Source organism: Lynx rufus, unplaced genomic scaffold (assembly GCF_022079265.1).
Source record: "Lynx rufus isolate CCGP_SWC_20201006 ecotype Redwood Valley unplaced genomic scaffold, mLynRuf1.p SCAF_8, whole genome shotgun sequence".
NCBI lineage: Eukaryota > Metazoa > Chordata > Mammalia > Carnivora > Felidae > Lynx > Lynx rufus.
In genome coordinates, this window is record NW_025814896.1 from 47,719,528 (window position 1) to 47,734,635 (window position 15,108).

Consider the following 15,108-nt stretch of genomic DNA (forward strand, 5'->3'; position numbering starts at 1 on the left):
ATTAGTCCCCAGTTTCAGAAGCACCAGCAGGCATGGAACAGCTGCTGGTGCCCCACCCCTATTGTTGTCTTAGTGCCTCGTGTCCTCATTGACCACAACCTGGCATTGCAGATATCTGTGTGTGTCTGCATGTTTGTGGTAGACAGGAACGCTATTCCCGGGTCTTTAGTCATGGGGTTGTGCACCACCTCTCTCCCACTGGAGTGAGTGAGGTACCTTTTCCCATTCTCAGGTTGCTGGGCTTGGCCAACAGAGTAGATTTAAACCCAATATGCAGTCTGCAAGTGAACTCAGCTGAACTTAGCCAAACCCAGCCAAGAAGAGTCAAAACCTTGGCCAACCTACAGGTCTGTGAGTGAGGAAAAGAAATGTGTGCCATTCTAGTCACTGAGATTTTGAGGTTCTTAGTTGTGTGGCAAAATGACTAACAGTCTTCCTTCATTATACTGTGGTTGTCTTAAGAAGAGGTGCTGCAAATATTCACCAGGCACAAGGAATAGATCGGACACAGACAGTTATTAAATGAAGCAAGGAATGACATTTATTTGTATTCAAAATCTTCTTTCCTTTAATGAATGGCATGAGACTGTGACACATGGTCCCAGCAGAGCTGGTAAAATGTGAGCTAAAACTATGTCAAGAGATGGCATGTGATCAGGCGTAGTTCCTTACATAACCTCATATTCATCCAGTCACACATACTCAGAACTCCTATTTGATCCCCAGTTAAATCTGTGATTCCCTTTTCTGTTTCCAGTTCCATCCTTCAATTGGGCTCAAAGTTGGGGCATAATCGGTGGCTGCAGCTGTGAGGTGTGCTGGGACTTGTGGAAGTGGTAGGGACAGGGGCCCAGGCCAGGAAGAGCCACAAGAGACAAGGGGGATGGACTGCCTGTTGGCAGGCATTCCAAGTTGGTGTTGGGGGCGGGGGGTAAAAGAGCTATAGCTGGGTGACCATTATGGTAGGCTTAAGAGTAAGCAGGGCCAGTTCTTCCACACAAGTGGGTAGAATCACGTGGTTCAGGAAGGGGCACATGGGCAGGCTGTGGCTGTCTACATTAGAGCAGGTCCCCAGGTGCACACTGGGTGACATTACATGAAGGAAGAAGAGATGCAGTCATTCACTGGAGAAAGGAGCTCAAAAGTTTGTGAGGAGTAACAGAGGAGGCAGAGGCCCACTCTAAAAGCCCAGAAACCTAGCAAGAAACAAGAGTTGTCAGCAGAAGCCCAGGAAGTGGCCTGGATAAATCTTGTGGGAGCCAAGAGGAGGATGTGGTTGGGGGACATGGCTCAGAGGACACTGTAAGCTGCAGGATGGTGTGGACCACAGCTAGCCATGGCACTGGCCTAACCTCAGCCCCATTGTTTCTCACTGGCCCCAGAGGACATAAGACCAAGTGGACAGGTCAGGCTCAGGGGAGAAGGGCCTGTCTCAGCCCAGGCAGGGTACCTGGGGATCCAATGTCTGTGGAACCCTGAGAGCTGACATCTATGAACTGGCTCCTGCCTGTGCTATTCAGTCCCTCCCCAAGACTCTCCATCCTGGCTATTGTCTCCTTCTGCACCCTCTTGGCTTTCTTCATTGCACTTACCATGCTTAATCACTCTATACTGATCCATCATCTCACCCCACATACTAAGCTCCTGTGAGGGTCACAATTTTTGTCACTATTACAGTCCCAGAGACTGACATGCAGCCTGATTCAAGGCAAACTCTTAAAAAATATTGGTACAGTGGAAAAAGAATGAATGAAGAAGAAAGGAAAATCAAGGCAAATTTACAAAAAAAAAAAAAAAAAAGAAGGAAAGAAAACAGGATCACATTTGTGTTTATGGAGTTTGTGACCTATTCATGCCCTCCCCCTCCTGCTATCCAGAAGACACAGTGACAGAATCACTACACCGGGTTATGATCCAAGAACTGCATTCCACTGCTACCTCTTCCTGGGTTTTTCTAATCCAGCAGAGTTGTGGTTTTTGCATTTTTTAATGGGAAGCAGTCACAACTTTTTGGAGTAACAAATAAAATAATGGATGAAAAGTGCAGAATTTGTCACACGGTCAGAGATAAATAAATGCTGACTTTTTTCCTTTCTTCTGGATTCAGTACAATGCTTAATTCTGGCTTGCAAGAAACAGAATTCAACTTTAAGCAAACTTTAACAGCAGGGAAGATTTTATAAGCAAGGTCCTGGGAGTGTCTCATGGAGTCCAAGGAGCCACTGGAAAACCATGTGCAGGAGGGGCAGCCTGGATCATGAGCAGAGGGACTCCAAGGCTTCACTAGAACACTGCCTTCATCCCCTGCTTGTTCTGTCATGGCCAATGGATTGGAGTCTAGAAGAATGAACATAGAGGCCAAAAGCCCACTCCCAGGAGAGGAGATGGTCATAGTCAAGAGACAAAGTTAGGATATGGACAGACAAAGCCAAAGTTTTAATTATGTATACCTTTCCATGTCACTTCCTCCATGAGGTGGGTCCCTGAATCCATAGCTAGTGATCTTGGTTCTTTCCCCTGGCACTATTTTCTCCTTCACTTTGGGCACTTATACCAATGCTTATAATTTGGAACATGTATATATCTGTTGTGCTTCCCCCAACTCAGCATCTCTTAATGCAGGAGCCCTGCTCGATTACCCCCTTATATATCCACAACAAGTAAGTGACAGGGACATCATAAGCACCCATTTGTATGTGCTTGTAATTGCTGTATGCAAACAGGAACAGGAGATTAAATGCTCCAAGATGTATGAAATGAAACCCTACCTCTTGGTGATTCACTTCCTTGATCATTGGAGCCTCCAGAATTGAAGATGATCAATGTATTCATTCATGTAGGGTCATGTTGCATGCCTGTTCTGCACCAGACACTATGTTAGGTCAGACCCTTGTTTCCTTGATATGCAGACTATAGTGGAGGCTCAAAGGTGTTCTTTATAGGAGATAGAGCTACTCCAACCTATTTGACATGGCAGTTGAATATAAATTTTATTCTATGTTCTCCAGAAATTTAATAAGTGTTACTTCAGTATAGTACTAGTAATAGAAGAACTTGCCTTGGTCCAGCCCTTAAAGAACAATTAATTCCTTATGTTTTGCTCTGGCCTTTAGATATTGTCTCATTTCAAATTGTTCAATTATATTATTTTCCAAGAGTTTAGCCAAATACACACACACAAAAATTGCTGGTTTGGTAATTGAATGCCGGAAACTGAGAAGTCCTAGAAATCTTATTTTAGAGACTTTGGATGGCATATTTTTCTGAGGGGCTATCATTTGACATTAAATGAATATTTCATTGGATCTGTTGGAAATGTTTTCCTTTGAAAGTTAATTCATGGGTTTAGTCTCCTGCTGGTTTTCCCCCCATATCAGAGTTCAGGAGTTATGTTGGATTCAGCTTTTCCACTCCTGGAAAGAACTCTCTAAATTAGAAAACCAAGGCACATTTTTTTTTCTTAATGGAAAAAAAACCCTAATGGTTACCTACATTTTTGCTACAAATGAGAATCAATAACAATGAACTAAATGTTGACAAACTAAGGGTATCTTCTGTATAGGAGTTACCCTGTCCCTGCAACTTACTCCTCGCAGGGCATGAAATGTACAAGCCTGCTTACTTCTGATCAGGTAAATTGTGAACAGTCTTTATTCTGTGATTTGTAAGCCTACAGTCTTTGAAATAGACAATCAAGTATAGAACATGTCCAAGTGCCATATAACCCTCCCCCATATCCCAAGGCAGAAGCACACAGTGTTACCACATATGTGATAGGCAACATGAGTTATTGCTTTGAGCATAGGATGGATAGATAGACAGCCCAGGGATTGAGCACCAAGCTCTCAGAACATTATACAGTCACAAATGGGGTAAGTCAAAATTGTCTACCACTTGATAGGATGGAGGAACTCATATCTCTTTGGGAATATTCCTGCCAATGATGCATAGTCTAAATCCAATCCCAAGGAAATAGCAAACAAATCAAAACTGCGGTGTATTCTACAATATAACTGAGACCAGTCCCCTTCGAAAGCATCCAGGTCGTGCAAGTCAAGGGAAGACCAAAGGGAGGTCAAATGGAAGACAGCTCACAGTACAAGGCAGATAAAAGCAGCCCATGATTCTGATCTAAATGGTTTTTCTAACAAAAATGTTACTGAGACTACTGGAGACTTTTGAGTGGGGTCTTGGGATAAGGAGGCATATCATGTCAGTGTGATTCCTGATTCTGATGGTTTCATGGTGGCTCTGAGTATAATGCTGGTGGTTAAGGCACCAGGTCTGCAACTGACTCAAACGGTTCAGGAGTAAAGGTCTGAATTTTGTACTTGAAGCTTCTCTGGATCTTTAAGATTGTTTTTAAATTTAAAAACTAGGTTGAGGCTTCTGAGACCACCCTTCTCCACACTGATAACCCTCCCCCTCCGCCACTGTCCACCATGACCTCACCAATAGATGGACAAAGCATGGTACGTCAGGCTACTAATGTCAACTTAGCACCAGCCCAGTTCTTCTGTCTTTTTAGTTAGGCTGGATATTACCCTTTATAACCATCCACTTGTTGCTACTAATTAATTTCTAAATATCTTTCCTTAAACAACCCAGTGATTTTTATCATTGGAAAGTCAGCACTTTGAAGCACAAAAATATCAGCCGTGAAATGATGCACAGAGATGCCAGACCTACCAGATTGTGTTCAAATCTCTTGCTTTGCAGGTAAGGATGTGGAGACAGACACAGAGCAACATCCAGCAGCCTGGACTCAGCCTTAGCAATCCCTGTCAAGGGCCAGCACACTCACCAATATGGTTTTCCTGCATTTCTCCTATGGGACAGGCCCTTAGTACTGATCATTGGCAGGGCTTAGGAGCTGCACTCTTGTGCTAAGCACTAAGACAGCATTTTCAAGGTTTCAGGTAAGCCACTAGGGTACTAATGGAAATAGGTGGGAGAGAGTAAAAGGGCAAAGAGAAATGGAATATATTTTGGTTACTTTTCCTTTCAGTTAGTTGTAATGGGAGTCTGTGCTGTGAAAGGCCCAGAGAGAGTGGTTCCTGGAAAGGGTGACTTCGTGGTTAAGAGTCTGAACGTCAGATTTAGGTTTCACCATAAATACGTTTCCAGTGAATAATGAGTTCCATGCATCCCGCTGGGATGGACCTCAGCAGCACACAGGGAGGGAGGATTTTGTACCCAATCCTAAAGATCAATGCACCAAATGCTGCAAAGGTAGGCAGAGGAGGAGAGCAAATTCAGGTGTGCATGCCAACAACCCAGTGTGTGACATTATTATAAAATCCAAAAACAATGACCCAATAATGACCCAATGACCAAATAATGGCCCAATGACCCAAATAGCAATGTACATTGGGAAACAAAAGGCATATATGTTGATCTGTTCTGTAGTAACATAAAAACTACATTTTAACATAAGTGTGGAAATGGGGGCACCCAGGTGACTCAGTCAGTTGAGCATCTGACTCTTGATTTCAGCTCAGGTCATGATCTTGCGGTTGGTGAGATGATGCCCTGGGTTGGGCTTTGTGCTGATATTGCAGAGCCTGCTTGGGATTCTCTCTCTCCCTCCTTCTCTGCTGTTTTGCTGCTCTCTCTCTGAATAAATCAACATTTAAAATAAATGTGGAAATGAAAACAGGGCAGACTAAAAATTCTTTGTCAGAGATAATGTTCTCCCAAGAAGCTGCACAGCATCAAGGTAAACATCAAAACAGCCCTTTACTTGAAAACAAGTTCCAGGGTATCTGAGTCCAGCAGCAGAAAATTCTAAGAGCATGTTGGATGCCATAGGGAGGCAGGCAGTGGGGCAGAAGGAAGAAACTCGCTGCTGTGCCATCTTTGCAAGAAGTGTGCTCTTACCGCGGCCGAAGGAGAAACAACCAGAATCGGGGAAGCCCCCTAGTGCTGCTGGTTTGAGTCCACTGAGAAGGAGGGAAGGGGAAAGCACCACACACACAAAGGGGAGCTTTGACTGCTTGTCCAGAGTAGAGATGGCAAAGGAGTACATTCAGAGCAAGAAACTAAAACCGAGTTTCCTCACTCCACACTGGTGTCAGGCAGCAGCACAGCAAGCAGAGCAGCAAGCAGCAGGCGCCGGAGGAACAGCCCTCAGTCCTGAAGGACAGTCTGGGGGGTGCAGCCCAGCACCCACCATCATAAACAATGTGACCAAAGCAAGCGCATTTGAAACAATGAAACAAAGCCATCTACTTTTGTCTGCGGAGAAAACGTGTATAGATTCATCCGAGGTGGAAGCTGGTAACTTCTGCACACAAAACAACCAAAAAGCTGACAAAAATGACTTGAGTGCAGATCAGATCTCATGGAGAAACCTGACCGGTGTCTGGATGAGTTGCTCACTGGGTAAAATGGGAGAGTTCAGCCAGGTAGTCCAAGAAGGATGGCCCAGTGTGCACACTAGGACCTTGTACACATGACTAAACCGAGAGAGGGAGGTAACAGTTTTGTGGGGTGGAATTAGACTGCTTCATTCTCTACTCATAAACAAGATCTCCACGGGTTTGGGAATGACGCCATGGTCTCTGGACACCACTGAGTCCTACTGAGAATTGTGGAAACGCAGTCCCAACTTCAAAATGCTTTCATCTACATAATGCCTTGTACTGTGTGTTCTTTAAAAGAAGGGGAATAGAATTGCCCCTAATTTGAAAGACACCAAAAAAAAAAAAAACCAAAAAACAAAACAAGGGGACCAATTAGGATAAAATCTGGCTTTGCATAAGTATTGTGCATAAAGGAAGGATAAATAAAAAGGCAAGGGAGTTTATGAGCTGTCCAGCAGCTGTAGCTCACTTTGATGAGCCAAGAAAAGAATTTAAGGAATATGAACCAGTTATTAGAGGAAAACACTGCATCAGCTTTAGTTAGCAAGAATGAAAAGTTGGCTAAAAAACAGAGAGGAATAAACATTCAAATAGACCCTCATTAGTGCTTGGATCAAGTCTATAGCATTCGAAGGTCTTTTGAAACCTACAGGGAAAAAAATGAAAGATAAATAGGAAAGGGGAAGAGCATGATCCAATTGAGACCATGCTTATTGAGATGGTTTACAATGATTTAAATGCACACTCCATTAAAAAAGAGGCCTGAACAGGATTTTAAAAATATCTTTTGTACATTCTTTGAGTTCAAGTGCAGAAAGACTGTACCAGTGTCACAATTTCAGGGACAATGGATTTTATTTTCATGGTTCCAATTAAGTTTATTAATATCTATAAGCAAGACATGAAGAATATAGATAGGACAGCATAAAAGTAATCCTAAAATGTGTGAAGTGTACGGGAAGGGACATCCGTTAAGATATAGGCCTGGTTGCTTTAAAAGACAGTGGATAGGGGTGCCTAGCAGCTCAGTTGGCTAAGTGTCTGTCCCTTGGTTTCAGTTCAGGTCATGATCTCAAAGTTTGTGGGTTTGAGCTCTGCATTAGGCACCGTGCTAACAGCACGGATCCTTCTTAGGATTCTCTCTCCCTCTATCTCCTGCCCCTCCCTATTCAGGCACGTGAGCTCCCTCTCCCTCACACACACACAAAATAAATAAAACTTAAAAAAAAAGACAGCAAATGTTAGAGGAGCTTAAATAAAATAGAAGTTTATTTCTCTCTCACATAGAAGTCCACATGGGTAGGTGGTTCAGTGGAGTAGAATGGCTTTGGTCCCCAAATAGTCCCAAATGAACTAGACATTGTGTGGCCTTTCTCCACTGTGCTCTGGGCTCTGCCTTCATCTTCGTGGCTGAAGATGGCTCACCATGACCATGTCTGATTTCCAAGCTGTGGGAAGGAGATGGAGGAATCTGCAGGTGGGCAGATTCCTTCTACACAGATACCAAGGGCTTGTATTTATCGCTTCTGCTCACAGCCCACAGGACTGCTTAGTCATAGGGTCACATGCAGTCACCAGAGTCTGAGAAATGTGGTCTTGAGCTGGGAAACCATGTGCTAATACTGGGATAGAGGTGGAAATGGAAACTGGGAGACAATTGGCAGTCCTCATACTCACGTTCCTTTCTGTGTCTCATTCCACTGGCCCCCAAGGTTATCCCTTCACTGCATGCTCAAAACTGGTCCAGCATTGCCTTATTTGCATTCAAGCCAGTGGGAAGGGAGGTAGAACATGCAGGGCAAGGAGCTTCCTTTGAAGGATGAGACGTGAAAGAAGCCCATGATATTTCTGTTCTATCCCATTTGCCAGACATAGTCTCATGGCCACATTGAGCTGCAAGAGAGGCTGGGAAATGTCTGGGTGTGGCGGTGTGTAAGGATTCTATGAATAAAAGGAAGAAAGAGAGAATGGATATAGGGAGACAAGTCACAGTCTCAAATACAAATAGTATAAAATGTAATTGTTGAGAGCCAGTTCCTCTTCAGTATCTTTGTAAGATACCAGCAAATTATCTCAGGTCCTTATAGACTAAAGGTGTTTGTGATTATGAAGGATCTTTAGTAACCCAGTGAGACTGTCAGGCTCTCCAGCTTGAAAACATTTTGCGTGTTCTTAAAAATAATGATTTCTGTTAGAAACAATTTGTCACTCAAATGACATTTTCAGCAGTTTTGTTTGAATCGAGGAGGCTTAAAAGTACTGTGCAAATCTAGAAGGCTTCTCCAAGCTGTGTTTTACCTATGTCCTGTGAAATGATTTTGGAAAACAGATACATAACCTCTACCTCTTGACAGTTTCATGGACTGTATTGCACACTGAAGTTTTACAAGTCCTGCAGGAAAGAATCTGCTTCACTTTCTTAACCCAACATGTGCTAAATTTATTTGATCACTGAGCCCCCCATTACAATGAACTTTTTACTTTTCTATGCAGTTCACACTTCATGGGACACATTTTCAGAAACATTTTCTAGCATGGTAGAAACAAGCAATGATGGGGCACCTGGGTGACACAGTTGGTTAAGCATCTGATTCTTGATTTTGGCTCAGGTCATGATCTCACGATTTGTAGGTTCGAGCCCCACTTTGGGCTCTGCTCTGACAGCATGGGACCTGCTTGGGATTCTCTCTCTCTCCTTCTCTCTCTGCCCCCCACCCCTGAAATAAATAACTAAACATTATTTAAAAGAAAATAATAAACAATGATAAGAAACAAGCAAAGTGGTGATTAACAAGCAATATAAACAGTGCTTAATCTACCACCTATCACAAGGAAAACTGAATCGCCAGGGATAAGAACTGGCTGATTGTGAGACCCTAAGCACCTCACCTAGCTCTTTGGTTCTCAACTTTCTTATTATGATAAGAGAGAATTTGGACAGATCACACCTAATTCTAGGGATTATAGAACATACCCCTCCTTTACCTATCACTGTGTGCTGATAGATTCATGCTTTCAACAAGAATAGTTCTTCAGAGGCAAGAACTAAATCTGTCTTCCACTGTAACCCAGCATCTTCCCCAGAATAGGCTCTGAGTGAGGGAGTGAATGAAGGGATGGAATGAATCCTAATAGAACAGGTGACCTGGCCCCCTTAGGGAAATGACGGATTATTGGCGCCTCACAGAGGAAGCTACCCAGGTGAGAAATATCAGTTGACTTGGTCTCTCAGCTAGAAAGTGACAGGAAAGGGCAAGGACTCCAGGTGCCTTCCCAAGCACCTTGCTCTTCTTCCCACATCCCAGTTTCTCACACAGCGTGGGGTCCAGCTATGTTCTGGAGGCCGAGCCAGGTCAGGACACAAAGGCTATACATCAAATTATTTGCAAAAGCAAATAGCAAATTTTTCTCCATTGCTATTTGGAGCAGAATCCAGTTCTGATGAGAAATATCTATCCTGTCATGGGAAAATGGTCATTAGAATGTTAAGAAAAAACAAGATTCGAATCTTTGGATGGTGCATGCCATTCAAGCCTGTAAAAAAACAAAACAAAGCAAATTTGTGTAGACATAGTGATGAGAAAACTGCAAGAAAACATATTGACATGCTAATAATTTTTATCACTGAAAATAAGGTGACTTTCATTATTGTCATCACTGTTTTGTTACTGGAATCAGTAACCTGACCACACCAATGTATGTTTACCAGTGATGTCACTGTCACATTTAATTTTTACCTCAAATCCACTGGTCCTGGGCTCCCAGTGGAAGTCTTTATAGCCCACTTGGCTGTCACCTCTCACTGACTGCAGACTGTCTCCAGCAAGGAGGATCTCTGCTGCAGAGCCAGACTGAAGGAACTTACAGCCAGAAGGCTCTGCAGACCACACCCCACCATCTTTCCTGGAAGGGATCAGGGGACCTCCGCATCAATCACAATGCCTGAGGACCCAAAGCCCCCAAAGCCAGGCCCACCACACACACAATGGAGCTACTCTAAAGTCTCTCGCCCCCAGGGTAACAGACAAGCCACAAAGCCAGGGGTTCCAAATATAGGTACATTCTGTCTTTTGCTAGAAGCGGTTGCCTTGCACAGCAGAGAAATGACATCACTGAACTTAGGTTTCCAGGTTATCGCAAGCACATGCTCTAACACAAACTGCTTTTAATGGTGTCTTTTGTGGAGCTGACAGAATATTTGCCTGAAGGCCATTTGAATGTTCACACTTAAAATATACCTTGGTCTTTTTGGCTTTATATCCGATAGGGAATAGCAGGCACATTCTTCCCAAGAGTCTCTTCACTGAACAAATGAGGCAGTGAGGGGAACAGTTGCTATCATTTTACGTTTCAGCAGAAGAGTAAGAAACCCCTGAAGTTAATCAGGGAGGGCTGTGTGTGTGTGTGGTGTGTGTGTGGTGCCCATGCTCCATGAGGTCCCAAAAGCATTTAAAAATGAACAAAAACAAAATAAGGCCATAAAATATGCAGCATATTTACCTTGAGCAACACTTTATTAATTTTTAAGTGTATTTATTTATTTTGAGAGTGTGTGTGTGTGTGTGTGTGCAAATGGAGGAGGGTCAGAGAGAGAGGGCGACAGAGAATCTCAAGCAGGTTCCATGCTGGTAGCACAGAGCCCAACTCGGGGCTCCATCTCACGAACCATGAGACCACGACCTGAGCCTACATTAAGAGTCAGATGCTTAACCGACTGAGCCATCCAGGCGCCCCTGCCTTGAACAACTCTTTAAAAACACATTGATTTTCTTTATGGTGACTCTGAATAACATCATTTGGAGGTTATGCATAAAGTCTAATAAAACATGTGGCCTGCAGGACCAAGCAGACCCCCATCCTGCAGAGCCTCCTTGGTGCCCTCCTGACCCTGGGATAAGCCATGTGTACTGGTGAAGGAAGGGACTGTGTGAGCTTCCAGCTGCTGTGAGCAGATGGCAGGCAGAGGATGGCAACAAGGGACTCTGTGGGAGAGTTCTCAGGCATTCTGACTCTGGGCATGTTGGCAGGGTATTTCCCGCCCTCCCTGGGCTGACCCATATCTGCTTAGAGGGAAGAAGGCAGACTAGATTGCATGATATGGACAACGTGGGCTTGACTGCACTGATCTCTTGAGGCTGGAATTTTCCCTTTCGGCATGGGTAGATCCGAATGCTAACCCTCCCACAGTACCAGAGCCAGAGGCCCGCCTGCTGCAGACAGCCTGGGAGCCCCATTCATGGGAGAAAGCTTTCCCGAATCCCCAAGCGTGAGATTCAATTAGCCTGATTCAATTAGTTACAGACCACAACAGTGACTCCCCCTTCTGCCCTGCAGCCCCCAGCTTGCCATTCTATCTGGTAGCCACGTGGCCACACATCAAGTTCACGGCAATGGCTCAGAAAATTCTGTGGGAGGCAGAGCCACAGGACATGCTAACTGCTGGGCCTGGCATCCCAGAGCCAGTCTCATAGGAGGAAACGGCCTCAGAAAGAAGGGGCATCAGGCTGCTCGTAGGGGGCACGTCGGCAGTGATGAGGAGCACTGTGAGCAGGTGAGGGTTTGCAGACCCCAGGGAAGTCAAGTTCTAAGACCATAAGTGTGCAGTCTGGAGCAGGTCCTGTCTGGGAGACCCTGGCCAACAAGAGCGTGCCCAGACCCCGCAGCTAAGGAGGGGAATGCACAACGTGGGCAGGGGAATGGTCTATAAACACATTTGTGAGAAAGTAAAACTCGCAGCTCGCCTCTCCCCTTTCCCATCTCCCGGCACGCATACTCTATGCAATTACTGGCCTTCAGCTTGGGCAGGCTGTCTTTAAACTTGCATCCCAGGCAAATCCTCCCCCGAAGCCGCTACCCAATTTAGCATGTGTCTTATCTGAATCTCAAGACGCTAGTTCTGTTTTGATAGACGAATAGGAACAGTATTTTTGGCAGTTCTGCTAATTCATCTGTGTTAAAGCCAAGGCAGCCTTCCCCACTGCCACTTTCCCAGGGATTTCTTCACTTTCCCTCTCGTGCCCCTTCAGTGAGGCCCTTGGGGTGCAAGGCTGAGTCACGGGTGACAGAGCGATCCAGAGCCTTTCTACCTGTCCCTCCAATGGGGAACATTCTGAATAATGATGGAGGTTGTATTTTTGTACACAGTGAGACTCAGGCCTCTGGTATGAATGGTTTGACAATCCTAGAGAAGCCCGGGTCTGGAAGGATCACACGGTTGGGACCCCAGCACCTTGGGTGGCTCAGGTCATGGTAAACCCCTCAGAACCCTCCATTAATGATAACATGGCTTTTATGGCAACCGAGGGATCCTGTACAACCTGGTCTGCATTGCTTTGAGGGGGTTGGAGAAGTAAATGGATACAAACATGAGTCTGAGTCATTTTTACATAAACTTCAGATGTGGGGGCAGTTGCAGCTGGAGTATGAGCTCATCTGCTTTTCCTCCTCGGAGTGCTGCCGTCTTCCCCTCTGCCCCAGCTGCCTCCTCAAGTAAACCCACACAACACAGTGCAGGTCCACAGAACGTGTGTGGAGCACTCTTCCTCACTGGGCTGGGCTGCATTATGCCTTCCCTGGACACGGTGGTGTGTCTAACCTCAGCTTCCTGGTTCCAGGCAAATCCCCCCTCTCAGAGCCTCTAAAAGCATTATAGTGAAGGTCCATCCCCCAGGGCTCAACTGTCTGATAGAAGAAAGGGAGCGTGAGTCAGGGAAACTGCTGGACATACTGCTGCCTCTGTCCTCCCTGTCAAGGAGATCTAGAATCCACCCCTGTCCTCTCTGCCACTGAACCAGGACATGGCCTCAGGCTCTGAGAAGATCCCCTGGAGCAAATGCCTGTGCAGAAGGCTCTTTGCCATTTCTCTCTGGGAGCAGAGAAGAGAGCCCTGTAGGCTGTGGTAGCCTGGGAAGTCTTCTTGGAAGAGGAAAACTGTTTTGGGATTAAAGAACGGGGGTGAACCTGAGAATGTCCTGAAGAGATTGGTGTGGGCAACCTGATTTGGGTCCGCCAGAGGGCCGCTGGAGCCAACTGGAGATCTGCTCTTTTCTCCCCTTTGTTGGGAAAACCAGGCCTCAGGGTATAAGGAGAATATATGTTTGGGGGTATAGGAACCAAATGATTTGCTTCCTGGATTTTCATGTTTAACCTTGTAGCAGCATCTTTGCAGGTCAGAAAGAAAGGAAAGGCACTAGCCATATCCCTCTGCCCCCAGAGGTTGCCTGCAGAGACCCCTATGTCTACAGAGGACTCAGTGTGTGTCTGTCTCAAGCTGTTTGTTCTCCGGCCTCTAGAGGGGGTGGGCTAAGGTAATGGCGACCTGCCTCCCAGGAGCAAAGCACATGCCATGAGGGTGGGAGTTGGTGGGTGAAAACCCCAGCTTCCCCCTCCCCCTACGGGACAATGGTAAGGGTTGTAATCAGCAGGGTGTTTCTGAAGGCCTGGGCAGGATGGAGCCTTGGTTGCCCACAAACATAAATCACCTGTCCCCAGCGTGAGCTGCAGTCTGTTCTTTAGGGGGAACACAAACTAAGATTGTGGATGAGGAGGATCCCTTCTCAATTTCCCCTGGGATGAAGGCAGGAGGAACTTTGGGGACAAAGGCAGAGCTTGGACATAACCAAACACCACACCAAGGCCTTCCCTGATCTCCTCTGAGGGTGCAGCTGATTCTGAGGCAGAGGAGAATGAGCTGTTTGCCTTCTGAATCACTCCTGGATCTTCTGTCCTGGGCTTCTGAGGTCCTGTTGGGCTGTACTGTGGCAAGCTTTTGCTCCTTCAGGACGTTGCTGGGAAGGGGACAGGACAAGTGCTCTGGGGACGCCGGAGAAGGAGCCGGCTTTCCTCTCCTGGACCACTGTGGCCAGATACTTGGTAATCCAGGTGGGGTTTCTCTTATTCAGATTCTCAGCTCCTCATTCAAATCTAAAAAGAAGACTTCTCACAGTAAGGATGCACTGGGGGAGTTATTGGTCAAGGCCTTAGACCTGTGGCCCTCTGCCCTGAGGGCCATGTTATAAAACTAGCCAAAAATGTCCAGGCCATGAGATATAAAGGAAGATAGGGAGCTGTTCCAGGTTCAAGGATGCCAAAGAGATGGTCACAAGGGGCAACAAGGCCCAAGGGCTTCTCTGTCATGGGGACATTGTTGGCATAATTGGTGAGATCTGTAAAAGGTCTGTAGATTAGATAATAGGTTTGTATTGGTCTTAATTGGTCTTTTTGAAGTGAGAGAATGTTCTTGTTTTGGGGGGACACACATTGAAGTATTTCAGAACATGGGAGGGAAGGCACAGAGAGACAGAGAGAGGGAGAGAGGCGCTCACGCCTCAAGGGGGAACGCAGGGAACACTCAGGAATCACCCTCCACTGAGAGGCATGAAAACAGACCCAAGTACCAACAGCAGTGGAGTGGTGGGAGCTGGATTTTAGTTTTTAAATTGCTTATGAATAGGCTCTGCAAGTCCCAGGAGATAAATGCCCTCCACCCCCAACTGGGGTTTCTGACCCCGGGCTGAGTATGTTATAGTTTCCTGCCCTCCGGGCAGCAGGGAGCGTGAGTGGGCATAGAGTGGGGAACACTCCATTTTATTTTTGGTCTTATGAACCTTTACTGAAACCCCACAGGCCTGCAAGAGGGACTCCCTGGCACCACGCAATGGTTGTCATGGCTTAGAGCCCTGCTCCTCTCCTCCAGGACACACACTGACTCAGACATTGGGGGAATTTGGTCATTCCCTGCCGA